We start from the raw sequence: 26,836 nt of genomic DNA, 5'->3' as shown, positions 1-26,836 counted from the left end.
TTGAAAAAGAAAGCCAAAGTCGGTGGCATCACAATTCCAGACTTCAAGCTCTATTACAAAGCTGTTATCATCAAGACAGTATGGTACTGGCACCAAAACAGACATATAGATCAATGGAACAGAATAGAGAGCCCAGAAATAGACCCTCAACTCTATGGTCAACTAATCTTTGACAAAGCAGGAAAGAATGTCCAATGGAAAAAAGACAGCCTCTTCAACAAATGGTGCTGGGAAAATTGGACAGCCACATGCAGAAAAATGAAATTGGACTATTTCCTTACACCACACACGAAAATAGACTCAAAGTGGATGAAGGACCTCAATGTGAGAAAGGAATCCATCAAAATCCTTGAGGAGAATGCAGGCAGCAACCTCTTTGACCTCAACCGCAGCAACTTCTTCCTAGGAACATCGCCAAAGGCAACAGAAGCAAGGGGAAAAATGAAGTATTGGGATTTCATCAAGATCAAAAGCTTTTGCACAGCAAAGGAAACTGTTAACAAAATCAAAAGACAACTGACAGAATGGGAGAAGATATTTGCAAACGACATATCAGATAAAGGGCTAGTATCCAAAATCTATAAAGAGCTTATCAAACTCAACACCCAAAGAACAAATAATCCAATCAAGAAATGGGCAGAGGACATGAACAGACATTTCTGCAAAGAAGACATCCAGATGGCCAACAGACACATGGAAAAATGCTCCACATCACTCAGCATCAGGGAAATACAAATCAAAACCACAATGAGATACCACCTCACACCAGTCAGAATGGCTAAAATTAACAAGTCAAGAAATGACAGATGCTGGCGAGGATGCAGAGAGAGGGGAACCCTCCTACACTGCTGATGGGAATGCAAGCTGGTGCAACCACTCTGGAAAACAGTGTGGAGGTTCCTCAAAAAACTGAAAATAGAGCTACCCTATGACCCAGAATTGCACTACTGGATATATATCCTAAAGATACAAATGTGGTGCTCCCAAGAGTCACGTGCACCCGAATGTTTATAGCAGCAATGTCCACAATAGCCAAACTGTGGAAAGAACCTAGATGTCCATCAACAGATGAATGGATAAAGAAGAAGTGGTATATATACACAATGGAATACTATGCAGCCATCAAAAGAAATGAAATCTTGTCTTTTGATGGCTGCATAGTATTCCATTGTGTATATATACCACATCTTCTTTATCCATTCATCTGTTGGTGGACATCTAGGCCATCAAAAGACATAAAATCTTGCCATTTGTGACGATGTGGATGGAACTAGAGGGTATCATGCTTAGCGAAATAAGTCAATCAGAGAAAGACAACTATCATATGATCTCTTTGATATGAGGAAGTGGAGATTCAAGGTGGGGGGGCATTGGGGGGAGGTAGGAAAAGAAAAAATGAAAAGATGGGATTGGGAGGGAGACAAACCATAAAAGACTCAATCTCAAGAAACAGACTGAGGGTTGCGGGGGTGGGGGGAGGGGGGATGGGAGAGGGTGGTGGGGGGAAATGGACATTGGGGAGGGTATGGGCTATGATGAGTGCTGTGAAATGTGTAAACCTAGCGATTCACAGACCTGTACCCCTAGGGATAAAAATACATTATATGTTTATTAAAATAAAAAAATTAAAAAAAAAAGAAATGAAATCTTGCCATTTGCAACGACGTGGATGGAACTAGAGGGTATTATGCTTAGCGAAATAAGTCAATTGGAGAAAGACAACTATCATATGATCTCTTTGATATGAGGAAGTGGAGATGCAATGTGGGGGGGTTGGGGGGAGGTAGGAAAAGAAAAAAATGAAAAGATGCGATTGGGAGGGAGACAAACCATAAAAGACTCAATCTCAAAAAACAGACTGAGGGTTGCCGGGGGGAGGGGGGACAGGAGAGGGTGGTGGGGATATGGACATTGGGGAGGGTATGTGCTATGATGAGTGCTGTGAAATGTCTAAACCTGGAGATTCACAGACCTGTACCCCTGGGGATAAAAATACATTATATGTTTATTAAAATAAATTAAAAAAAAAAGAATCCAGGAAAAGTTCTAGATGCAGGAGGATTCCTTTTTTTTTTTTTTTTTTTTAAGATTTAATTTATTTATTTGAGGGAGAGAGAGCATGAGATAGGGAAGCAGGGGAAGAGTTGGCCTCAGTTTCCTCTTTGAAAATTGGGATGACCAAAGAGCTCCAGAATAAGGTTGTTTTGATTGTTTTAAGAATAATGTGTACACTAACAACTGTTAAATTTTTAAAGCTTAATATATGAAATATAATTAACAAAATAAATAAATGATTTGCTTTATAGAAGTGTTCTGAACACAGTTTCTTTAGGTAGAAAGTTACCATATCTGAAAAGCCTGCCCAACTGCCTCTAAGCTTATCCCAGAAGGGTCTACTTCAACACCTGTTATGAGACTTTCACTCTACATTGTATTTTTATCTATGTTTGCGTCCTCACTAGACTGAGCTGTCACAGAGCAGGGCTTGGGGTTGTCTGTCTTTGTATTTCTAGGAACTATGATTTCTAGGTGGACGTTTAGTAAGTGCTCGCTTAATGCATGAATCCCTTCTTATGCATTGAAAATATTTTATTTATCAGAGAGAGAGAGAGAAAACAAGCAGGGGGAGCTGCAGAGGGTGAGGTAGAAGCAGACTCCATGCTGAGCAGGGAGCCCAACATGGGGCTCGATCCCAGGACCCTGGGATCATGACCTGAACTGAAGTCAGATGGTTGACTGAGCCACCCAGGAGCCCCACAACTATTTGTTTAAACCAAATTAAATTTCAACAACACATCGTGAAAATCAAAGAAACACCTGTAATGAAGAAATTCACAGACCCTTTAATGGCAGACCTTGACAAAAGGCAATGCACTGACATTCCTTCCTGAACTTTCTGCTATTGTATTGTTGTCAAAATATCAAAGCCAAATTATACCACAGACATCCAGTTAATTCTCCTTTTATGAAGTTGACCATTTATCTGTTATTCACAAGCAATGTTGTCTTCAAAACCTGGGCAAGTCACTGTTATGTAAGCTGGACATTTAGGGACCCAAAACTTCCTTTTGTTTTTAGGTTCAGTAATGGAAAAAGATCCTCTGGGAGACTAGCCAAGCTGGACCAGTAGGGATAATCCAGCTATTGAAGGATAATAAAGGTGGCTTCCTAAAAGTGGCCTATTTGATGGAGCTACTTCTATGTGGCTGAGGATGCATTTAGATGCCTGCCAGAGCATGCTATTAGTTCTGGATGAACAGTAAGGGCTGTAATTTTTATTGGCTTAATTTTGAGGATTTTCCCAAAGCTGGAGGTACTCCACTGAAATCTCCAAATCTTTTAATTAACAAACATTCCTAAGCAGGCTAGAATTTCTCCTGATTAGACGCTCTGAATATACCACATGGAATTGCAGTATACCCTACCAGATAATTATTTAAATGAGATGCCAATACTTGTGTTGAACAGACACCTTAATTAGAAAAACTGCGATATCCATATTTTGCTCTGAGATGCTTAATAATACCACCGTTCAAGATTTAGAAAGACTTTGTTCTCTGAGAAGGTCAACAAGACCCCTCCATTGCTCATGTGCATGCATCTCAAAGAACATTTCTTATCCCTTCTATTCATGTCATGCTTGCGGGTTTGCTTGGGAGAGCTGTTGCTCTTCGGTGAGAGAATGAATTTCATTGTCATATAAAATGACGTCTTTCTGAGACTTACAAATTGGTAAGACTGAGAATAAGAATATAATCTAAAATATTCTGTAGAAGCATTTGGCTTGTTTGTGATGGCTTTGTTAGCTGTCCAGAGGCGAAAAGTCTTACCTTTTCTAAGATGGATTATGAGTGGTCCTCATCTGAAGTTATTAGAATTATTATGGGAAAGATGTTGATCTCTCTGAGATAGTCAGCCTTACTGAATGGTTGATTCATTCATTGTCTGGAACAATGGTTTACATTCACAAAAGACTGTTTGAATTTAGGTAAATGTAGAGTAAAATTCAGAATAATCTACTGATGTAAAGGTAGCGAGTTAATCACTTACAAAGCTACTCTAAAGGTTAAAATACAAAAGTAGTAAAAATAAAGGAAAATATAGTGATTTGTTAAGGGATAGATAAGATTTTTTTAAAAAAAAAGCCTCTTTGGATTCATATAATGACTATGACAGATCAAAATAAAGTTGTATATTCCTAAATTTAAAAAATATTAATATATGGGCACCTGGGTGGCTCAGTGGGTTAAGCCTCTGCCTTCAACTCAGGTCGTGATCTCAGGGTCCTGGGATCGAGCCCCGCATCAGGCTCTCTGCTCAGCAGGGAGTCTGCTTCCCCCCACCACTGCCTGCCTCTCTGCCTACTTGTGATCTCTCTCTCCATCAAATAAATAAATAAATAAATCTTAAAAAAATATTAATATGGTCTGTTGGGCTTTTCCCAGCTTTTCTCTTTTCTCAGACCAATTAATAAATATATTCCAATTAATAAATATATCTTCTGCAGTACATTGTGTTAAGACATTTTGGACATATAAAGACATGTTAATATAAAGAAATATATATAAAGAAATGTTAAGTCTTAGTTCCTGCTTCAAGGAGCTAACATCCTCCTTGGGAAGGTAAGACATATGTACATGGCAAGTAAACTAACAATCCAAAATGGTACATAAGCCAGTATCAAAAGCAAAATAAAACAGTACAGACCCTTAATTTGCTAACTACAGATGTTTGCTCCAAGGCAGGATAAAGTTAGTAACTACCAAACCTGGTCTAATTTCACTCCCTCAGTAAGTCTCTAAGCTTGAAAGATTGGAGGCATATAATTTGGGAATGAGAATTATGTGTCTACAGACAGTACAAATCTAGATTCTGAGTCAGATCTTTCAGGCAGGTAGCAAGTAGAAAAACTAACTTCCCAAAGTGTACATATAATGACTAGATTTATCAAAATTAACTATTGAAAAGAGAACAAATCATTTTAGCAATTCCCAGTCATGCTGGAATGATTGGCTACAAAGTATGAGTCAAGATAAATAATATAAATGAGACCCCTTTCCACATGTTTCAAGAAGCATTATTACTGGGGCGCCTGGGTGGCTCAGTGGGTTAAGCAGCTACCTTCGGCTTGGGTCATGATTCCAGGGTCCGGGGGTTGAGCCCCACATTGGGCTCCCTGCTCAGCAGAGAGCCTGCTTCTCTCTCTCCCTTTGCCTGCCTCTCTGCTTGCTTGTGCTTTCTATCTCTCTGTCAAATAAATAAATAAAATCTTTAAAAAAAAAAAAAGAAGCATTATTATTGGCTCATATCGTTGTGGAATAACCACAATGGCCGATGTGCTATAGACATCCTGGGACCAAAATCTTGCACAGTTTAGTCAAACTTTCTTCTTACTGTTCACTCGGAGATTCTCTAGATTCTACCTAATCCTAGTCATGTAGAGTGTTCTCCCTCCCCCCTTCCCCTTAAGGAGGTAGACTCACAGTCCTCAAAAGGGGCCAGTTGCTTTCCTGCTCATTCTTGCCCCAAGAAGAGATCACCTGAGCTGTTTCGAACCATGCCCTTCCAGATTAGAAAAGACCTAGAACAAGATCAGACTCTGAAAGGGGGTTTTTGCCTGGAGAAAGTTAGAATCTGAATATGGCTTTGTATAAAACATCATTAAGGATGTCTGCAAACCGAGAATTGAGACTGAGAGCCAATGGCAGCCAGCCGTTTGACCAACATGTGACACAAGGAGGTGTGCGGGACCACTATGACTTTCAAACACAAGATTTCCCATTGCTACAGAAAAAAGGAATGCAGAAAAAGTTATGGGAAGGGAATGAGGCTGACTCAGAGAACTTAAACAGGAATATTCCAGGTTACAAGCCACCAACAGTTTTAAAATTCACAAGTCTCCATTAAATTGAATTTCAAGCACATCTCTTTCGTGATCGGTTAATGAGGACAGTTTGACATTCTCTCAGGTGAAATAATTTAAGTCAAAACCATGTGACATTATAATCAATTTAAGCAGCTCTTTAACTACTTCAAGTTTGTCAAAGTGTTTTACAGTTAAAGCTATAATTAGCTAGCCTTTCTATATTCACTGTGAAGTAGAGAGTTGAATTTCTAAGTAAGCTTTATAACTGTGGAAACAAAGAACAAATAATTTCCAAAAGGAGTCAACCATTGGGTGCTTGTTTTATGGATGGGTTCATCTTATGAATTTCATCAAGCTAAATATTTAGGGTGTGTGCCCTATTGTGAATGTATGTTGCATATCAAAAAAGTTAAAATGACAAAAACATATATATGAAGAAACCTAGTATAAAAGGAATGAAGAAAAATCTCCTTACCGGTCTAGCTCTTCAGCAACCATCCGGGAAGGGCGTTTGTGTAATGGGCCTTCGGCGTGCTGAGCCAGGCACTAAAGGTTCTAAAACTAACTCAGCTCCTCCTATGTCTAAGTTAGAGCTTGAAAATAATAGAATTGTGTGCTCAGGTGTGTCGATGAGAGTTAAAGTGGCAAAAAGAGAAACAGATGGATTTTCACATGGCTTATTTACCAAGGGGGTTGCTTCTTCCGAGGAACCACTGGGTCCTGACTGCATGGCGCTCCCAAGAAAACAAGCAAGCAGTGACTCTGACCTCCCAGGCCAAAGCCTTCATTTCGCTGAGGAGGAAACAGTCTTCAGAAGTGAAATCCCTGGAGAATTGCTGACTCACTCACTCTCTCTCTCTCTCTCTCTCTCTCTCGCTCGCTCCCAGAGTCTCGGTGCTTCAGATCCGATAGACCTGGAACCCAGTTCCGGCTCTACCATTTACGTACTATGGGCCGTGGGCAAACAAGTGAACTTTTCGACTCAGTTTCCTCAGTTGTTCTAAGAGAGAAAAAATATGAGTGTGTGTGTTGTGGAACTTCTGGGGTAATAAAAGAAAAAACACAAAATTTCTGACATGTGGTAAGCGTTCCATAAATTCCTATACCACACACAGCGTTCTTTTAATTTAAAACCTGAGAAGTGGATTAGGTTACTCCCAGAGTTCTCCTTAGGCAGGAGTTAGAAGGCACACTGTTGAAGCAAAATTCAAGACTCTCTCTCTCTCTCACACACACACACACTCCTTTGAACTCTCCTATTTTCTGTCCCTCCTTCCTACGTGGTTTCGATGTCAAGCCTCTTGAGACTCAAGTCTGCACTGCAGTTTCTGTTTTCCCTTCCCCCACTGAGTGCTCCACTGAGATCTGGGCTCTACCCAGACCATACCACTGAGGATGATCTACCAGGATCCTCCGAGACGACAGACTTACAAAAGGCAAGTCCCTCCTTTCATTCCTATTGGTCACTCTCTCTCTAAACACACTCTTCCCCTTGGCTGTTATAAGGCTCTCCTGGTTTCCCTTCAGCCCATCTGTCCATTTCTTCTCAGTCTCCTCCTCACGGCTCCTCACTTGCAGGTGTTCTCTGGGGCTCCCTATCTCTCCCCAACCATTTCACCAATGCTTGACTTCTGTTACCTGCTGCATGCTAGCCGAATGTGTCTTTCTACCTTGCTCTGACTCTAGATCGGTTGCCCATGGGATATTTCCAGTGACGAAGCTCACCTCATTTCACCTGTGCCCACCATTGTGGCTCCCACCACTCCCTCCTTCTTCTCCTCCAGGCAGCACCCCCATTCCTGAGCCCTGAGTTGCACCAGCCTCTCTACTCCTGCCTTCGATCTCACTCACTTCCGGCATCCAATCCACCAGAATGTTTGGTATCCTCCTTTCTTAAAAATACTTTTGAGCCTTACATGTTTCTCTTGTTCTCACACTCGCTGCTCCAGCTGTATCTTTTATCCTAGTTGGTTTTCCTGATTTGAGTCGTTTAGAGAAGAGTTGGCAGCCTTTGTACAACACTGATGCCATGAGTGCAAATCTGATTATTCCCTTCTTCACAATCCCAGTACTCGTTTCCCATCTCTTTCAGAATGAAATTCAAACTCTCAGTATAGCCTCCAAGACAGTTTGTGGTTGGCCTTGCTTTCATTTCTGAACTTACCTTTTCTGTTCCGTATCTTCTGTCCTGAGGTGGGACAGTTGGGATTGCCAGAAGTGTCCTTCCCCTTTTCTGCACAACTTCCATCCATCTTTCCGAACACAGTCCACTGTTCCCTCCTCTGGGGAGGTCTCCCTCCCCCTCCACACCCCATCCCCAGATGGGATGGGTGCCTGGCTCATAGCCTCTGTAGACGTTCTGCTCTGTGTTGTGATTGTCTGCCCACGTGTCTGAATTTTTCGTCAGAGACAGGAAATGTGTTCTTTCCTCTGTTTCCCCGGGGCATATGGCACGATGCCCACATGGACCCACCCCTCCTCGGGTGCAATCTGAGAGAGTGATGAGCGGCTCTGGCAGGTCTGTGGAAAACTTTGCTGTAGCCGTGGAGAAGTAGGGAGGTGTAAGTGTATGTGAACTGGGTGGCTTGTCAACTCCTCTGCAGTCTAGAACAAGCGCAAAAGTAATTTAAATAAAAAAAGAGTTCATTTTTCCCCCCTTATCCACCCACGTTATCATTTCCCTGCCACCCGAAGACTAAAAACCATATAACTTTCTGTTGCTTGCGTGACCGCGTCAAATGATCTGAAACATGTCACGCGTGAGCAGTCTCTCTCTGGTGGGTCTGACACCTACAGGATCAGATTCCTCCTACCCTTTGCTTTTTCCTCTTAAATTTTTCTGAAACATGTTATATATTCCTGCGAGCTTTTTCATCCTGGAACAATTCTCTGGTGAAAACATCCCCTTCATCTTGTTCCAATCACCCTCCCCTCAATAAGACTCCACAGATAGAACAAAGGTGATGACTTTTTAAAGATTTTAATGAGGCACCTCAAGGAGTGACATAGAGTGAGGCTTTAGTATTACTCTTAAAAGAAAAACAGACAACTCATCTGAATCTTCCTTTGGAAATGCATCAAAGTAGAATATTTGGCATTTAAATGTAAATTGTAAAACAGAAGATAGTGTCCATTAGAAAGAAATGATGCTGAACAAGGACGCAAAAACTCCACAGAAACAGATTTTTGTTCCTTTGAAGTGAACTGAATACTAGTTATGATATATTTTTGACCTCCAAATACTAGATAGAAGATAAAAATCCAAAGGCAAATGACTATCTTAATCTTATTTATATTCATAAGTCTATTTATTTTTGTTTTACAGCGAAGTCTAGATCAATTTAAGTTACAAGGAAAATGTTCTTTATTTCATGAGACAGTGCCGAAGGAACTCACTGAGTGAAAGCACAGTTACCGGTGGATGAATGCGCAGTGCTGAGGAGATTCCATATGTTTTTTGGAAATCAGCATCTGTACGCAGCTCCCTTACCATTATAAAGTTCATTTTGTGCCAATGAGAGAAAGCCTCTGGGCATTACTACTGAGTTCCAGAATTCCTCCATTTTTAGCGGATGTTTTACTAATAAAATGGGAATGAGGGGGTGATTATTTGAGCAAGATGTGTTTTACTGCTGATTGCCAAAAGACCGTTTTTTCTACAGAGTTAAGATCTCTTCAAATTTTTTCTCTCTTTCATTTTCAGTCAACATGGAGATTAATGCCTCAGCTGCCGTGACCAGGCCCTCCATCACCTGCCTCTGTGGCCGCTGCTGTTGAGATAATTTTGCAGGGGGGAGATAATGTAGAGGAGAATTGAGGGTGGGCCAAGTGCCAGTAGAGGGTCTCTCAGTAATACAGATCTTCCCTGTTGGTTTTTCACATTTGCCTGAGGTTTAATCCTTCAAAGAGACCTTCTTCACCTCTCCCTCCAATTCCTCTGACCATTTTTTGGTTCTACGTTCTCAGCAACTGCATTTAAGTTTCCACTTATTTATGGCCTTTTCTCATGTAGTTCTCAGATTATTGCCATTCAGAGATTTCATTTCCTCGTGTAATTTGTATATTCTCTAGGAGATCGGGTTTCTTAAGTTGGGAATTGAGAAATGGATAAAATCATCCTTGGGTTGACCATCATTTTCTGTCTGTTAAAGAGGCCTTGGCATTGGGATATCATATTTATCCTGAGTTTTTATACTATTGGTTTTGTAGTCCGGACAACACTGTTTTCTGAGGGATTGGGACCATTGACTGGGTCAGTCGTTAGAGGAGAACCTGCAGCATGGAATGCTATGGAAAGTGGAGAGAAAATAGTCCCAGGAAAATTGTGCAATGAGAGTTTTTTGGGGTTTTAACCCGCAGGTCTCAAGATGTCCAGGAAGTAGCTCCCACATGTTGGATCACAAGATGGAGGTGTCCACACAGAACCAGGCTGGGAGGAGAGGAAATCATGAGTTTGTAGCTCTGGGTTTGCCTTTGGGGCTCGGTTAGATTACAGAGACTAAGAAAATGAAGAGCATGTTATGCTAAGTCAACTATGACGGGGTCAGATACCGAAGTCCAGGGTCACAGTGTTTGTATGCTTATTTTAGTCTCTGTATTCACTTCCATTTTGTTTTCTGAAAATATTTAGTAAAATCTTTTTGAAAATTTGAGCCTTTTTCAGGTAAGCTAGCGGGAGCTAAGGAAAGGTGCTGGCATGGTTTACTCCTCTGTACTAGGAGTTGGTTCTTTTCTCCTAAAGGATCAGATAGTAAATATTTTAGGGTTTGTGTGCCTGTCAAAGTGTTCTCTGTCACAACCACTCAACTCTGCTATTTTAGTGCAAAAGCGGCCACAGACAACACATGAATGAATGAGTGTGGCTGGGTTCCAATAAAACTTTATTTGCAAAAACAGGCAGCAGGCTGGCTTTGGTTCACTGGCCTTAGGATGCTATAGATAGATAAAGCAGGTATGACATATCCCTGACGTCAGGGTAATGCTGCTTGAAGTAACAGAAGAGAAGCGTATGACCAAATAGCTTATGAGACGGGCTGGGATCTCCCTGGCTGCCTGAGCTTTGCGGGTTTGAGTTTTAATTTTATTAAGAAAGACACCTCCCCATCCCAACCTTCTCAAAAAAAAAAAAAATCATGACAGTAGGGATTTTTTTTCCCCCTATTTGGCTTCTGTTTTATTCTCTACATCTACAGTTAGCTGCCTGGCATACAGTAGGTACCCTGAAACACTTGTTAATGATGAATATTCGAGTGAGTAAAATTCTCTTCCTTTGTGGGCTTGACTAAACATTTAGCATCTCTGTGACTCTGGGCATGACTCAGGACAGCATTGCGAAAAATACCCGTTTTGGTATTGTGAGACTAGAGAAAATAAGCAGCAAAGAGAAGAAAACAATTATATCGTCTTTATTTGAAGCTAATCGAAGGTAAGCATCGCGTTTACTCGGGTCTGCATCTTGTACAGAATTGTGCTCTGTGTAACCCACTCAGTGTCAGTAATGGGTGCTTGCAGGGTGGAGGCAAATCTTGCAGGTGGCCTGACCAGGGGGCAGGGCTCTGGTCTGAATGTTTGTGTCCCCTAGGATTTGTATGTTGAAACTTAATGCTCAGTGTGGTGGTACTAGGAGGTGGGGGGTTGGGGAGATGTTTAGGCCATAAGGGTAGAGCCCCTATGAGCAGGATTAATGAACTCATAAAAGAGACCACAGAGAACTGTCGGCTTTCTTGTCTCCTTTCACCATGTAAGGTGACAGCAAGGAGACAGCCATCGATAAACCAGGAAGCATGTCCTCAGCAGACATCAAATCTACAGTGGCCTTGATCTGGGACTTCCCAGCCTCCCAAACTGTGAGAAATACATTTCTATTGTTCACAAGCCACCCAGTCTGTGGTATTTTTGCTGTAGTAGCCCCAGTGGACTAAGACAGGCAGAGGAGGAAAAGGAGATTACCAAACTCACTGGATTTCTCATAGAATTATCTATTGCGCTCATGGGGAAGCCAACCTTCCAGTACCTTTTAGTATTTTCATGAATGATGCCTTTATAGAGAACATGCTGCTAGGTGGTATTGTACTTGGTTTGAAGTATTATGTGGGCTAAGTGCTTATATCTATGCTTTTGCAACGGGAACGGAAGTTCCCTGCCCTTTACAGATTGGTTTTGGAAAATCAGGACATTCCTGAGCACAGAAAGGGCACAGCTCAGTGTAAGCAGAGGCAAGAGGGTGGCAGGAGAGGACAGATAGGAGGGAAGGGATAAAACCTCCACCCCAGCTGTGTGCACCTGCGTGTTCATGTGTGTGCATGCATGCTAGAAGGCATGGACGTGTGTGAAAATACTGCCTCTCCAAGGGCCTTCTAACATCAAACTTCTCGGACTGATAATCCTTAAATTCTTTTGGTGACCACTGTCTTATCATGGATTGGTTTATCAGACACCTGCCTCAGCTTCAGAAAACAGCAGCGGTGATCTGATTGGTGACCCCTTTGCCAAGTGTTCTGCATATTCTCTACTTTAACCTACCTGAGCACCTCTGTAAAGCAGCATTATTTTCACTGTTTGTTACTGGGAAGACTGAGGCTCAGAGAAACAAAATAATTTATTGTGAGGGGCGCCTGGGTGGCTCAGTCAGTTAAGTGTCTGCCTTCGACTCAGGTCATGATCCCAGTATCCAGGATCAAGCCCCACATCGGGCTCCCTGCTCACCGGAGAGCCTGCTTCTCCCTCTCCCTCTGCCTGCTGCTATGCCCACTTGTGCTCTCTATCTCTCTGTCAAATAAATAAAAACTTAAAAAAAATAATTTATTGTGATTACTCAGTAATAAGTGGAAAGGACTAGGGTGAAGCCATGAGGCACACAGGAAGCAGACTTTAAGCAGGCAAACTCTCGGGTTTGCGCAAGTGCAGGTCGATGCACTTGAACCTGGGAGTGAGCATCTTAACGTTTTGCACCCTGGACGGCCCAGGAATTACGCTTAGGTCTTCCTGACTGCAGAACCTGCGCTCTTGACCACTGTGCCATAGCTGAAAACAGAACATTCTGGGTGGTAACCCTGGGGATGGAAGAGGTGTAGATTGGAATAGGGCAGTCCAGTGGTCTTCAGATCCCCAAAGAGAATTTGCAAAGTCTATGTGTTCTTTGCACCTGTTTAAGTGGATATCTAAACACTTTCGACTTAAGCTTACATTGTTGCAAAGAATGTAATTTCCACTTTAATTTTATTGGAAATAAACTCGATATGTAATTTTCAATGTACTTGACTGAGCCCAAATTCCATGGTGATAAGAAAGACATGGACATATGTGGGGGGATATTTTATAACACCCCTTTTTTCCTTATTCCTTATGAAATCACATTTCTATTCTATTCCCTCATAGAAATTTTATCCTAGTTTTTTCTATGCTTTAAAATTTTAAATATATTTTGAAACCAAAATATGTATATAAATTAAAATTAAATTTTTGACCACAGGACCCTAAGTGTAAAGATTTTCTTCTGCAATTGAGTTATTACAGGTATTATTAGTACTCAATGAGGACTCGACATCATTATATTACAAATTATATTAATAGTTACTAAATATAAAAATAAGATGCTATTAGAGATGTATCTCAATGAGATAGGTGGGGTGCTTATAAAGTTATTACATATATTTATAGATGAATATTACTTATGGTAGAAAAAGATAGGGTTCAGCTCCTATTCTCATTATACTTACTATTTTTATAAATGTGTTGAGAAATTTTGGTCATTGAATAAATAGATGGTAATGGAAAGAGTTTTGTTGCAGGAAAGTCACTCGAATCTCCAAAATGTATTCTAACAAAATCATAGAGTAATGTGTCAAAAAAATGATTTTTAATGATTTATCAGTTTTTTTTTTCCCCCAAAAGAATCAGAGGTCACCTGATTTGCAAAAAGGGTTTGGTAGCTGGCCATTAGAGTTTCAGCACCAGCGCTACCAATTTCAAATTGATTTTGTCTTCTTTGCCTGAGAGAGTGTTAAGCCCAAACTATAGAGTCCTGATAGAGGAGAGGTGGGCTTTTATCCTTTTAAGGGAGAGAGGTTGCCTATAAAAGGGGAGATGGGAACAGAGAACCAGAAGGACACTTGGACCACAGGTTCTTTTTCTGGTAGAAAGTTTTTAATAAAAAGCCCATATGATATGAGGAAATGGGAACTAACTCCCACAATACTACCTGTGCTCATTTTGAGAACCACTGGCATGGGTATGATGAACATAAGAAAGCTTTGGAAGGATGAAATGAACAAGGGTGGGTGTAGGATGTTCAAGTGGGAGGTAGGGAGGACAGGCGGAGTGGACGGAGGAAGGCAGCACCAGTCAAGTAGGGAAATATCGGAGAACTGGCAAGGCACCTAAGAATTAATTCACATTTTGAGAGTGGCTGTCCCCACTGTATCATACGTTGGGCATTGACTCACCCTCACCCACTCAACATTTAGAACCTAGTGTTTTTGTCTTGCTTGTGTGTGTTGGACAGGCTGATTTATTCAGGGTTTCAGTCAAGAAAGGAATGAAGATTAAGATTAGAATGAGATGTTTACAAAATAGGTCAAAATAGAAGATAGAAAGGGTACCATTTGGAAGAAGGAGAAAGGACTGAGGATAAAGACTGGGCAGGTTGCTTCTGTGTCCCTGGTTTCTGTTTGCACTGTTTTCACAGCAGATGTTGCTTTCTCGTTTCAAATTAAATTAAAATGTCCTTAGAGCTGGAATAATGCAGTTCAGTTATCTTTCAACCAGAGCATACAATCTCTTGACACTTTCAAAACTGCTAAGTGTCTTTATTTTGTGTGTAACACGCAAACATATCAAGTGTCATTCAGCAACAGGCCACTTCTCAATCAGTCTATTCATCGGCAAATTGACAGATCTGTATGAATCATTTTGCTATGGAGCTTATGTTATTATCAACACAATTCAAAATCACCTATGCTAAGATTAGGCTCTTTTGTTAAGCTAATTTTCTCCCTCCCTCCCTCCCTCCCTCCCTCCTTTCTTTCTCTCTCTCTTTCATTCATTCATTCATTTTTTTAAAAGATTTTATTTTTTTATTTGACAGATAGAGATCACAAGTAGGCAGACGGGCAGGCAGAGAGAGAGAGAGGAGGAAACAGGCTTCCCGCTGAGCAGAGGGCCCGATGCGGAGCTCGATCCCAGGACCCTGGAATCATGACCTGAGCCGAAGGCAGAGGCTTTAACCCACTGAGCCACCCAGGTGCCCCTCATTTAATTTTAGTAGGCTCCATGCCAGGCTTGAACTCTGGACACAGATCAAGACGCTAGCTGAGATTAGGAGTCAGATGCTGAGCCATCTAGGAGCCCCCAATGAAGCTAATTTTTTAAAAAAACCATCTTTGAATGAACAGATAAAAAGGAAGACATAACAAAATGAAAGTCAAAAATCTTTGCTTGAGTTCAAAGTTCATGAAACTCTTTTGCTAACATATTCTGATACGTAATTTTAAAACTGAAGAAAATAAAATTAGTATCATATTTAAAATTAGTTTATTTTTTAGCACTGCTTTAAACCGTGGTCATTGGAATTGTGCAACTCGTCTGCCTGTCTGCAGAAATTGTTTTCTCTTATGTATTTATCTAGTTAACATGTCCTTAGGAAAGACAAAGCAAATGTTACAGTCACGCAATTATAAAAGCAGCCTGTGTATATGATTTCCACTTAAAAAATAAGTCAAAAAAGTCGGGAGACAGAGCCTTCCTTTAGGGAATGCTGTAACCTGCTCCTTACTGACCCACCTACATCATATTCCAAACTGATAATCGAGCTGTTAATCCATGAAATAAAGTAGATGTGGAGAAGGTTTCTATTTTGGTTTTGATTGTCATTACTTTAACAACTTTTTTCTTTTTCTCCCAAATACAACTCATTAGCAAATGCCACCTAAATGGTACTTCCTTTGTGACTTCGCAGCTGTTATTGTTATGCATTCATGGGGCCCAAGTGTTCTGTATTTCTGGAAAGCTATTCATCTGTTTAAACTTAACAAATGGAGCCGGTTAAGCTGCTAATATACAGTACCGTAGTTATTTGTTTTTTTTTGCTTCTTTAAGTTGCATCTAAATGAAAGGTTCCGGCTAATCGGTTCTAGGAATAGTATGAAAAGCAGTTGTAGAGAATTTCTCCTGGTAATTAAGTGGAATGCACTTGGGGCGCTCTCGCCGACCTCACACAGAAGGCCCATCTTTCCTGGTGGCTGCCTGTGCTTATCTCAAGCAGCTTGGTGGTAATGGGCTGGCGCGGCGAGGGGAGGAGGAAAAAAGATAAATGCGGCACAGTACACGCAGACCCGAGCTCAGGCAGGAAGGAGGTGCTCCCACAGAACGACGAGCCAGGGCAGGGCTGGCTTCGTGGCCATCGTGCAATTCGGATTTGATCTTTGAAAGTGCGTTTTTTAAGGGAACTCCAGTGGGACCATGATCATAGCCTGGGAGCCCGGGGAGCATCTCGCCTCCTCCCCGACCGGGAGCTGCCGGCTGCCAGCTGCCTGGGCACCGGGCGCCCACACCTCGGGGGCCCTTCTGCCCCCACTTCCCCTCGCCGGGCGCGGGGCCTGGGCGCCGCTAAGGAGGGCGCGCGCGCATGCTCCGTGCGTGCGTGGCGTCCACCGCGGGGTCCCCTGCACCATGGCGGGTCTGCGGTCGCCTCGCGAGTTGCCCTGTGCTCTGGGAGGGCGGCAGTAAATAGAAAAAAACAAAAAACACCACGAAAGGGCAACGAAGAACCTGTGAGGAAAAGAGAAAAGCTTTTTTTTTTCCCCCTGTAGTTTTCACCACTCCCCCGTTTTCAGTAAGGGGCCCGCATCTTCGTTTTGCCCTGGGCCCCAAAACTTAGGCAGCTGGCCCTGAGCCCGGGCACGGAGACACCACCAGAGCCGACTGTGCCTCCCAAAGCCAAAGTAAAATAACCTAACCAACAACCAAAACACTCTGGTCAGGAGGCCGGCACCCGCAGGTGAGGGCAGTTCCCCTGGCACGAGTAAGAGAGAGGGGAAAGTCATCTAGATGTTAAGCCAAAGCGGCAGACTGGACAGGCGCCCTGAAGGGGCGGGGTAGGAAGACGTGGCCTTGGTTTTTCAGAGAACTTGTGCCATGTGGAGCTCAGACTCCAAAGCCAGGTGGTCCCGGTTCCGTTTCGTTCCATCAATTAATTATACTGTTACTCAAGCCAAGTCCCTCAGTGATTCTGATCATCCCAGTTCCTCGTCTGGGAAATTGCTCCTCTATCAAGCTGATATTTTGCTTTCTCCATATCTTTACAATTATTATAAAACATGGGTCTTTGAGGCACCTGGTGGCTCAGTCAGCTGACTTTCTGCCTCTTGATTTGTGCTTAGGTCATGATCTCAGGGTCCTGGGATGGAGCCCCAGCTCCTGCTCCTCCCTGAGCAGGGAGTAGGTTTGAGGATTTCTCTCCCTCTTCCTCTGTCCCTACCCCTGTGGGTGCACACACACACTCTGTCTCTCTCTTTCTCTAATAAATACATAAATCCTAAAAAAAAAAAAAAAAAAAAAAAAAAAAAATCCCGGGCCTTCAACTTAGTAGTATTTTTATCTGGTTTGGTTAAAGAATGCCTCCTTTCCTTAATTGGTATCAGCTCTTCTTAGCCACACCTAAGTGGTTGTGTGAAAATCTTCATTTTTAAAAAGCCTCTTCCTGTAAAGACCAAAAAAAAAAACAAAAAAAGTGAAAATATAAGTTTTTTAAAACTGAAGAAAATATTTCAATGTCTAATAGCAGACAAAATATTAATATTGATACACAAATACAAATTATAATCAGTAAGAAAAAGTCACAAACTATGTTAGAAAAAAGCAGGATAAGGCAATTTTCAAAGAATTATACATGGTAATTAACTAATAAAGAAGCAGTCAATTATTAATCAAAGACATAGAAATTTGAAAAGCAATGTTCTTTTCAGTTAGCCTGAGGAAAATTTTATCAGTGTTGGCAGAAATGTGAAGGAAACACACTCTGCTGGCTAGAGGTCTCCTGGAGAGCAACTTGGCACCAACCTTTGAGAGTATTAAAAAGTCAGCATTCTTTGATCTGATCTGATACCTTTTACTTGCAGGTATTTATCCTGAGGAAATAATTGGATGTGGATGTATCCGTGTGTATAAGGATGATTGTCACTGTTTGTCACTGTTTATAATGATAAGTGGCCTAAACATTCAGCAATGGGAGGCTGTTAAGTATATAAATATATATTTATAAAGGTATAAATACTACTCTTCTATGATAAATAAGAAATATGAGCACATATATATGATGGAATATTGCTAGGATTATTAAATTAGAGATATATATTAAGAACCTAGGGTGCCTGGGTGGCTCAGTCTGTTGGGCGTCTGCCTTCAGCTCAGGTCATGGTCCCAACATCCTGGGATCGGGCTCCACGTCCGGCTCCCTGCTCGGTGGGGAGCCTGCTTCTCCCTCTTCCAGCTGCTTGTGCTCTCTGTTGCCGTGTCTGTCAATCTCTTTCTCTCAAATAAATAAAATCTTAAAAAAAAAAAAAACCTGGAAAGAATTTTTCATTATATTTTTAGTTGAAAATAACATGTGTAGTTTAGAAAAGGAGTAAAACATAGTGGTTTAGTGTGTGAATTCTGAAGCCAGACTGTCTTTTGTTTTTTTTTTTTTTAAAGATTTTATTTATTTATTTGTCAGAGAGAGAGAGAGTGAGTGTGCAGGCGAGCACACAAGCAGGCAGAGTGGCAGGCAGAGGCAGAGAGAGAAGCAGGCTCCCTGCCAAGCAAGGAGCCTGATGCAGACCTCGATCCCAGGACTGTGAGATCATGATCTGAGCTGAAGGCAGCGCTTAACCGACTGAGCCACCTAGGCGTCCCCAGACTGACTGTCTTTGAATCGTAGCTCTACCCTTTCCTGGCATGGCCCCTAAAGAGCTGTGTGACCATGACTAAATTACTTAATATCTCTGTGGCTTGGTTTCCTCAGCTGTAAAATGAGCTACTCTTGGCAGCCTATCTCACAGGGATATTGTGAAAATTAAATTAGTACATGTATAGTGCTTAGAGTAGTGTCTGGCATGTGATAAATTCTCAACCATTGTTAACTTGTATTTTACCATTTTATTAATTGTATATGCATAAAAACACATAGAGAGAGATATGTGAAAATGCTCCCAGTTGTTATTTCAGTTGGGAGTTGAGGAACTTTTTTTCTTTGCTATATATACTTTCTTGGCTGTATTTTCCAAAAATTTGTGATGAACATGACTTGCTCTTATAATCAGAGGGAACAATGAAGGTAATCCCATTTTTTTAAGAAAGCACAAGCTTCCTCTTTTTCTAAAAAAGACCAAATGAGGTTGCCTAGATATCCACAAAAGTAGGTTAAGAAACACCCACATTGGAGGACTCAGAAAATCTTCCCTATTACAAGGGATAATAAATGTGTAAAGAAGCATTCAAGTTCTCTATTGATTGAAGTAATAATCTGAATCCTAATTAACGTGTTTCAGCCACCTTCTGATATTGTATGACAGCTCTAATGTTGCCTTTTTGATCTCAGTTATACATTTTTAATGAAGATGAAGTTAGAGATAATGCCATTGTTGACGGCACAAAAGAATATGGTGTATTAGTAAGAATAGCTAACATGTCCCATTCATTTAACATCTTCTATGCACCTCTAAAAGTCAGAGCTATCATTTCCCCCCACTTTGCACTTAAGGAAACTGAGGCCCAGAAATATTAAATAACTTGTCCAAGTCATATACAAATAAAAAGTAGAGCTGGGATTCAAATCCAGTCTGAGCTCAGAGCCTGTACTCTGTAGGCTGCAGTGATCAAGAATTCCAAAATAAACAAATGGGAAAAAAAGAAAGACAAACATGGGGTCACGGGGAGGGAGTATCGAATCAGCTGTTGCAAGCATTTTCAGGGCAAAATTTTATCTTATTTGTCTTAAATTCCTAGAACTTTATTCCATACCTGGTGCATAACAGACACTATGAATGAATGCCTGAATAGCTCATAGGCCTGACACAGAGCAGATATTCTTAGGTTCTTAATAATAGGGACATGGTTGAACACTCAGATTTGTAATTAAAACAAAAAAGCTAGAGACTCTTCTAAAACGAAAGGAGGACACTAACGGAGAATGTGGAATATGGCACATGAAGGGGTCTCTTCTTCCAGACCTGTACCCTCTTATCTTTGAGACTACTTGAACTATTTATTAGTGGTTCCTGGGTCTCTAATTAGAGTCCCAAGCATTTCCTTCTGTTTCCCAAAGGGTTGGAGTAGTGCCCTGAGGGCTTGTCACCATCGTTCTTTACCCCTTCTAATCAGCCAGATGGCAGCTGCAGGAAGTGGCCACGAAAGCAGCAATCACAGGGTAGGGTTGACCGGGGACTCGAGGAAGCATATGTCCTAGAGTTTCTGAGCCTGGGCTGCTAGAATTCACTTTTGTCAGTTAGGCTTTATGTAGTAGCTGGGAATCTTTAAGCAGTAAGACAATAGCTATTTGATTATGTTAATTTATTAGGCTAAAATGGAAAGCTGCTTTCAAAATAATCCTTCTAGATGGCAATTTCATGTTAGAAATATTGACAATTTGTCACTACTCTTAATCTAAAATTTTTGCTGACTTTGTAAGTGGCTCAAGGTATGTGTGGTATTTGTGCTTGTGTATTATTTTTATTATCGTCATATGGGAAAATGCATAAAAAGAAAACACACTCAGACTCATTGGTAGCAACTTCTACACCTCATAATCCTTTTTTTTTTTTTTTTTAAAGTATGCTCCTCACCCAGCATGGAGTCCAACACGAGGCTTGAACTTATTGCCCCGAAATCAAGACCTGAGCTGAGATCAGGAGTTGGAGGCTTAAGCTGAGCCATCCAGAGCCGCCAAATCTCCTAACCCTTTAGGGGAAAGTGACCAGAGAAATGTGACTACCACCAGAGATTTTCCTGGCCATTATAGACCTCAGTGTGGACACTGGCTTCCCTCAGCAAGGGCAACACACTGTTGAGATGTGTTAATAGAGAGAAAGCAGAGAGTCTAATGAAAATGCTAGTGGGCCCTTTGAGAAGCTGTCAAAAAAGTGTGCTATGAATGTGGACATGGGCTGCAGAGCCCTCCATTGGTCTATTATTAGAATAGGGTCAATATTCAGTGGCTATAATTGCTGGAAGATATATACCTGCCACTTAATTTTCTCAGTGTCACCAGTGAATTATACCTAATATTAAATAGCAAGAATATTTGTTCATTCAGTTATCTATCCATCCATCCAAACAATTGAGTGCAATCATTTAGAACTGTATCCAGCAGTTCTGTTGCTACAAATATTCCCTTATGGAAGCCATGATGTGACATGGTTTATGGTTAAATGGATTATATTTTCCTGTTAAAACACCATTACAATGGAGAGCTTGCTTCTGTTCACAATGTCAAAAAATTATAAACAGGACTCAAAATATTTAGCAAAAGCACCGATATAAGTAAAACCGCACAAACCTTGATAATCTGTAATATAGTAGAATTATATTCCAAGATACTGAATCTTAGAAATGGAGAGACTTTGATAATCTTTATTTCCAGGAAAACCAACATTTGGTGAGAAGAAGTGACTTGCCCAGTGTCACCCACTTAACTCAGAAGAGCTAAGACTCTAACACTGATCCCTTGGTTCTCAGATCAGTGTTCCTTTTCTGATACCACACACCCTCCCGCAGAAAAACGTCAACATTTATTTAAGATAGCTTAAATATGGGGCACCTGGGTGGCTCAGTCAGTTAAGCAACTGCCTTCAGCTCAGGTCATGATCCCGGCCGGGGAAGGTGTCCTGGAATTGAACCCAGCATCATCATCCGGCTCTCTGCTCATCAGGGAGTCTGCTTCTCCCTCTCCCTCTGCCCCTCCCCAACGCATGCTTGCTCACTCTGTCTCTCAAATAAATAAATAAAATCTTAAAAAAAAAGGTTGCTTAAATAAAAGACCACAATATAATGTAAAATGTGCATACACCATGAAAAGGAACAACCATATTTCATGTGTCTAAGTTAAATAGTCAGCCAGAATAAATATGATCAAAATAATTAATTTAAAAAATGGTTTGCTTTGTTAAGATTGATTAAAATATGGAAGGAACACTGTGGAAGGCCATTTCTCTTAATAAAACTGCTCAGAAACATTTGAGCCAGTGATTAAGCAGACCTCCGTTGTTTGTCTAACCAGTGTCCATTCCTTCTTCCTTCCTCCCAGAATCCTGATTTTATTTGGGGTCTTTCCACTCCTCTGTACCTTTGGATTAATAATATACTGGAGGGAGCAAGAAAGGGAGGGGGAGAGTGAGGGACCAGCTTCAGGGCTAAGGAGGAGTCTATGCCCTTGCCTGAGGTGGTTCTGGAAAAAGTCATGGGACTCAGTCAGGTAACTTGGCCAAGAAGGGAACGTTTTTAAAGGCTCTGGAGGAATTTCTAGAAGATGCCCTCTCTTTTGAGATTATTTTGTCAGAGCTGAGATTTCTGAAGCATCTCACTACCTATCCATGAACTAACAGTGAAGTGGGCCAATGGTGTTTATTGTTTAAGCCCATTGAATGTCGTCCCTTGTTTGTAGCTCAAGATGGATGCAAATGCAGGTATATCCCTTCCTCCCTCTCCTCCCCTCTTCCCTCCTTGCCCCTTCCCTCCCTCTCTCCCTTTATTATGCACAGGCATTTTTCTCAGCATGGAGGATATCACAGTGAAGTTTAGAATCCTTGTCCCCAAAATGCTTACCAGATAGAGTAGGCTTTCCAACTTTTTTTTTTTCATTATTATCCCCTCTAAGGAGCCTTTTTAGATACATTTTTATAATGCTGTTTCATGAAAATTTAATACCACAGACATACTCTATATCTGTGTGTATATTATATATATTCTGTTCCTCAAGAAGCAATTATTGCCTCCTTGGGGGTGATATGGTTTAGAGGGAGAGATGGAAGGAGGCCATCACAATGAGATGTGAGTGGGATGTCTCCAGGATGGGGACACCTACTCATTTACAGAAAGCAGGGCCTTTGCAAATTCTTTACAAAATAGCCATTGTGACACAGAAATATTTAAAAGAATCACCATGGACTTTATTTGGTTTTAAATTCATTCCGTTCCATTTCTCTCTTTTCCCTTCAGATTCTCCTGTAGCAGCAGCTTCTGGAAGCCTGAGAGGAGAAAGCAGACAGCCAGGGAAGGTGAGCAGGTGTAGTAGACACGGAGGCTTCAGGTCATGAGCCTCAGTTTTGTTGGAAAATCATCTTTTTTTCTCTCATGTCTCTGAAATGTCTCCCCATCTTTCTGTTCTCATTTTCTTTACCACCATCCTCCTAAGCCTGCATTGCCTCTGGTCTGGGCAATCATCAGTTTTCTTAATTACTTATTTAGGACCAACTGAATTTCAAGGACTTCCTATTACAGTCTCAATCAACACAATAGCCCTGGGAGTTAGGTATTAACTCTTCCATTTTACAGACAAGAAAACTGAGGCTCAAGGGTTTTAGTGACTTGCCCAAAGCTAGACACTAGTGGGAAGAAACAAATAGAGATGAGCCCTGCACCTGGTGGGGCAACCTATGCTGGTGCTCCGTCTATGGGATTTTTGTAATATATTTTAATGCATTTTAAAACGATACATGTGATAAATGAATGTATTCTCTTTGCAAAAAATAAAAATATATTACAAGTTGATATCCCATTAATCATCTTTCTCTGTTCCTATTCTCCTTGCCCCCATCCCCCAAAGATAGCCAGAGTCACAGTGTGGCATGGATGGTTCCGGAACTTATTCTAGGTATTCCATACAGCTGTTGGTGCCCCACTGTGCTGGAGGGACCAGTAGAGTGCCGTCAGGCCTGGGCTCTGCCACAGGGATGACCCTATGACACACGCCAGCACATTGCGCGTGGCTGACCAGCTGTGCTGGGTGACTGGTTGGTGTGCAAATCCTTCTCATGAACTACAGGTTTATAATGTGCAGGGAGTTCTATCCTCTGCTCCAGAGCAGGCTGCGAATATGCTGTACAATCCATTTGGTTTGTGATCTGCCCCCCAACATGATTTCTCCTCATCACCTTTTAACTGGAACACGTGGTCCCTTTCTCTCTTTGAGACAGCAGCAGTTCTCTTTGTAGAAGGTGCTTTGGTAAATACCACTTTGTGCTGTAAATTAAGCTTAATATAGCACTTTTCTACTGCTGATTAATTTATGCCTCCTTTCCTGCAACTTTTTCTTCAGTTAATAGAACTTGTGAGCAAGTGATGGGGGAAAATAGGTTATTTTGACGTTTCCAAACTTCCTGAAATCAGCCCTGGGGGATTATCACTAGACTAGCTATATACACTGTCACCCCTGCTCCCTGCACGCTGATTCTCCAGCCCCTCCGCAGTCCTGCAGTAGGACACTTGGGAGAAAAAGGAACACATTTATAAGGGGAGAGGCTGGGGTTGTTCATCCTCATGGAGACAGGCACGTGGGACTTGGAATTTGCAGTGCCCAACCTAGGAATATGTGGTTGTGTGTCTCAGAGTCCCCATCCAGGATGCAGTCCCTAGGTAGAGTTCTGCACGCAGACCCTATGTGACACCGATCCCATGGCCATCATGCTAAGGTGGGGGGCAGCTCATCTTCCCTGCAGAGATAGAAATCAGACCTCAGAGGCTTCCTTACCTCACTTAGGACTGGGGACAAAGGCATTTGCTCTTCAGGAGCGTTATTTGAGGCACTGGACCAGGGTGAGGAATGTGGAGACGCATGGGCAAGGAGGTGAGAGAGGACAAGCCACTGTGGTCCTGAAATCGCCCCACGCTCTGGAGTCTGTGCTGGCGCCCTCTACGGAAGGGGTGCACACGATGCTTCGGGGGGCTTGTCTGCTTGTCTGGAGGAGGGGTGAGAGGAAGGTGAGTGGTCTGAGAGATGAGAAGAATGGAGAGTCTGGGTGAAGTGGGTCAAGTGTGCTAGCTCCATTAATTTTCTCTGGGTCAGGACTCCTACTAGGAAAATCAGCCAGTATATATTTTATTCAGCGATTCATCAGGTAAGTCTTCTTCACAGACAGAGGTGTGATATAAATAGCTTCTACCACTAGGTGGCAGCAGCATCTTCTTCCACTGCGGAGGAGATGGTTTTCTCCCTGCTTATAATTTAGAGACAAGTTGTTCTCTGACAAGCTTACGAGCTCCACTATACTTATTACAGGAGTTTTCTTAATGTGTCTCTTTCTTAAATTAATGTCTGGGAAAAGATGAGGTTATGCATTAGTGGGTAGCTTTTCTGTCTTTTCCTAACAGTAAATATTTTAAATCTGAAACTCCTGGTGTCTGTGAAGCCAGTGGTTTTGTGACAGGATTAGGGGACAGGGGAAGGTGACCAGATATTCTAATTGAGGCAGACAGTCTCGGTTCTGGCAATGAGCAGGTGCTCTGGAAGAAGTCCCAGGCAGCCTCTGCTGCGCCCCTTATCTGAGCTGAGCTGACGAGCTGGCCCCCTTCCAAAGGAGGGTGACCAGCGCAGAGAGGGATCTGGAAACCAGGCATGACAGGGACGTGTGGAAGGGAAGGGACTCGTTTGCTAAGGAAGAGATGATGCGAAACCTGCAGTCAAGTATTTGAAGGGCTGTCATGGGAAAGAGAGGTGGTTGGAATAGATTGGTTAAATCCTTGCTATGGAAGGGACCTTAGAAATCACATCAAGCACACTCCTCCATTTCCAAAAGGGGGAAATAAGGTTGAGAGGGTGACACTTGCTCAGTGTCACACAAGTGGCTGGTAACAAAGGACTACAACACAGATCCTTGACTATACCCAAATATGGTCCCCAATTAGGTTGTAAGGGGTACTGATGATGGGGGGAGGGGAAGGTGGTGGCCTCTATTTAGTGTTGAAGGAGAAACTGGATGTCCACGGAGAGTGTCCCTGAATCCCTCAGAGAGCTGGCCATAGCCCTGTCACTAGAAGACTTCTAGGTTTACTTCTGAGATTCTCTATTTCTGTTTGATTGCTACAAGATTCTCAAAATAACTGGCAGGTAACTCATGGTAGCCGAAAGTTTGTGTGTGGTTGGACGAGATGGAGGTTGGAAAGGCAGGCCCTCGGAAAGGTCTGGCTTCTAGAAAGACTGCTTGTATGCGATGGCACAACTGGAGGCTAGCAGGGTCTCTGGTCTGGGATTCCCTACTGTCTCTGCCCTTGCTGAGGACTCTGCAAGGCCCTGTCTTGGGGGAAATGATAAAGAAAAGGGCACTGCAGACTTCTCTGGGCAGCCCCTGGGCCCTTGCGAAGGGAGTGGGTTACTTGTGATCTGAACGTGGAACTTCTGTTGCCCACTTCACAAACTCCATTCTTGTCTCCACCCCTGAAAAATCACTCATAAGCAATATAGGATATACATGTTTTCACCACCTCTCCCTATACTGGTTTCTTGTCTTTGTCAAGGTGCCTGCATGGTCTGGGAATGTGGTTTCATCACACCTGGTGTGGCTTGGATTATTATTTGGAGGATGAAGAAATTGGGGCAGGCCTTTCCCTAGATATAAAACACACAATAATTAAGCGCCTGATGACTGCTGTCATACGATGGATGGGAGTGGCAGCAGGTACACAGAGGAAAATGAGGTCCTTCCACTGCATCCATCCTGAGAATGAGCTGCTGATACCAGAAGGAATCGGGCAATTATGCCTCCCCAATGCATCACACGTCCCCCAGGGGAACGGAAATGACTTTTGGTGCAAAGAAGAACATTTCCAAGGGAGTTATGTATATATCCTTAAGTGTGTTAGAAATGTCTTATTAGTATATCAAATTCGTTTGCTTAGGATGAGGGGAAAGAAATCACTTAAGCTAAAAGGGAAGTAGATTAGAGTATTATGCCTCCATCAGAAAGGACGAATACCCAACTTTTGTAGCAACATGGACAGGAC

General features: G+C 42.1%; 1 pseudogene across 1 annotated transcript in view; it reads right to left on the bottom strand.

Moving 5' to 3' along the window:
- Window positions 1-16,471: 16,471 nt before the first annotated feature.
- LOC308344328 (interleukin-20 receptor subunit alpha-like) overlaps window positions 16,472-26,836 on the bottom strand; it is a 52,461-nt pseudogene continuing 42,096 nt past the window's right edge. Inside the window, exon 6 of the transcript in view lies at window positions 16,472-16,633. The product of the transcript in view is annotated as an interleukin-20 receptor subunit alpha-like (transcript). The remainder of the gene's footprint in view (window positions 16,634-26,836) is intronic.

The sequence above is a fragment of the Martes martes genome (assembly GCF_963455335.1).
Source record: "Martes martes genome assembly, chromosome: 6".
Lineage (NCBI taxonomy): Eukaryota > Metazoa > Chordata > Mammalia > Carnivora > Mustelidae > Martes > Martes martes.
Note: the sequence above shows the minus strand (reverse complement) of the source record. Positions and strands in the feature narration are given on the sequence as shown.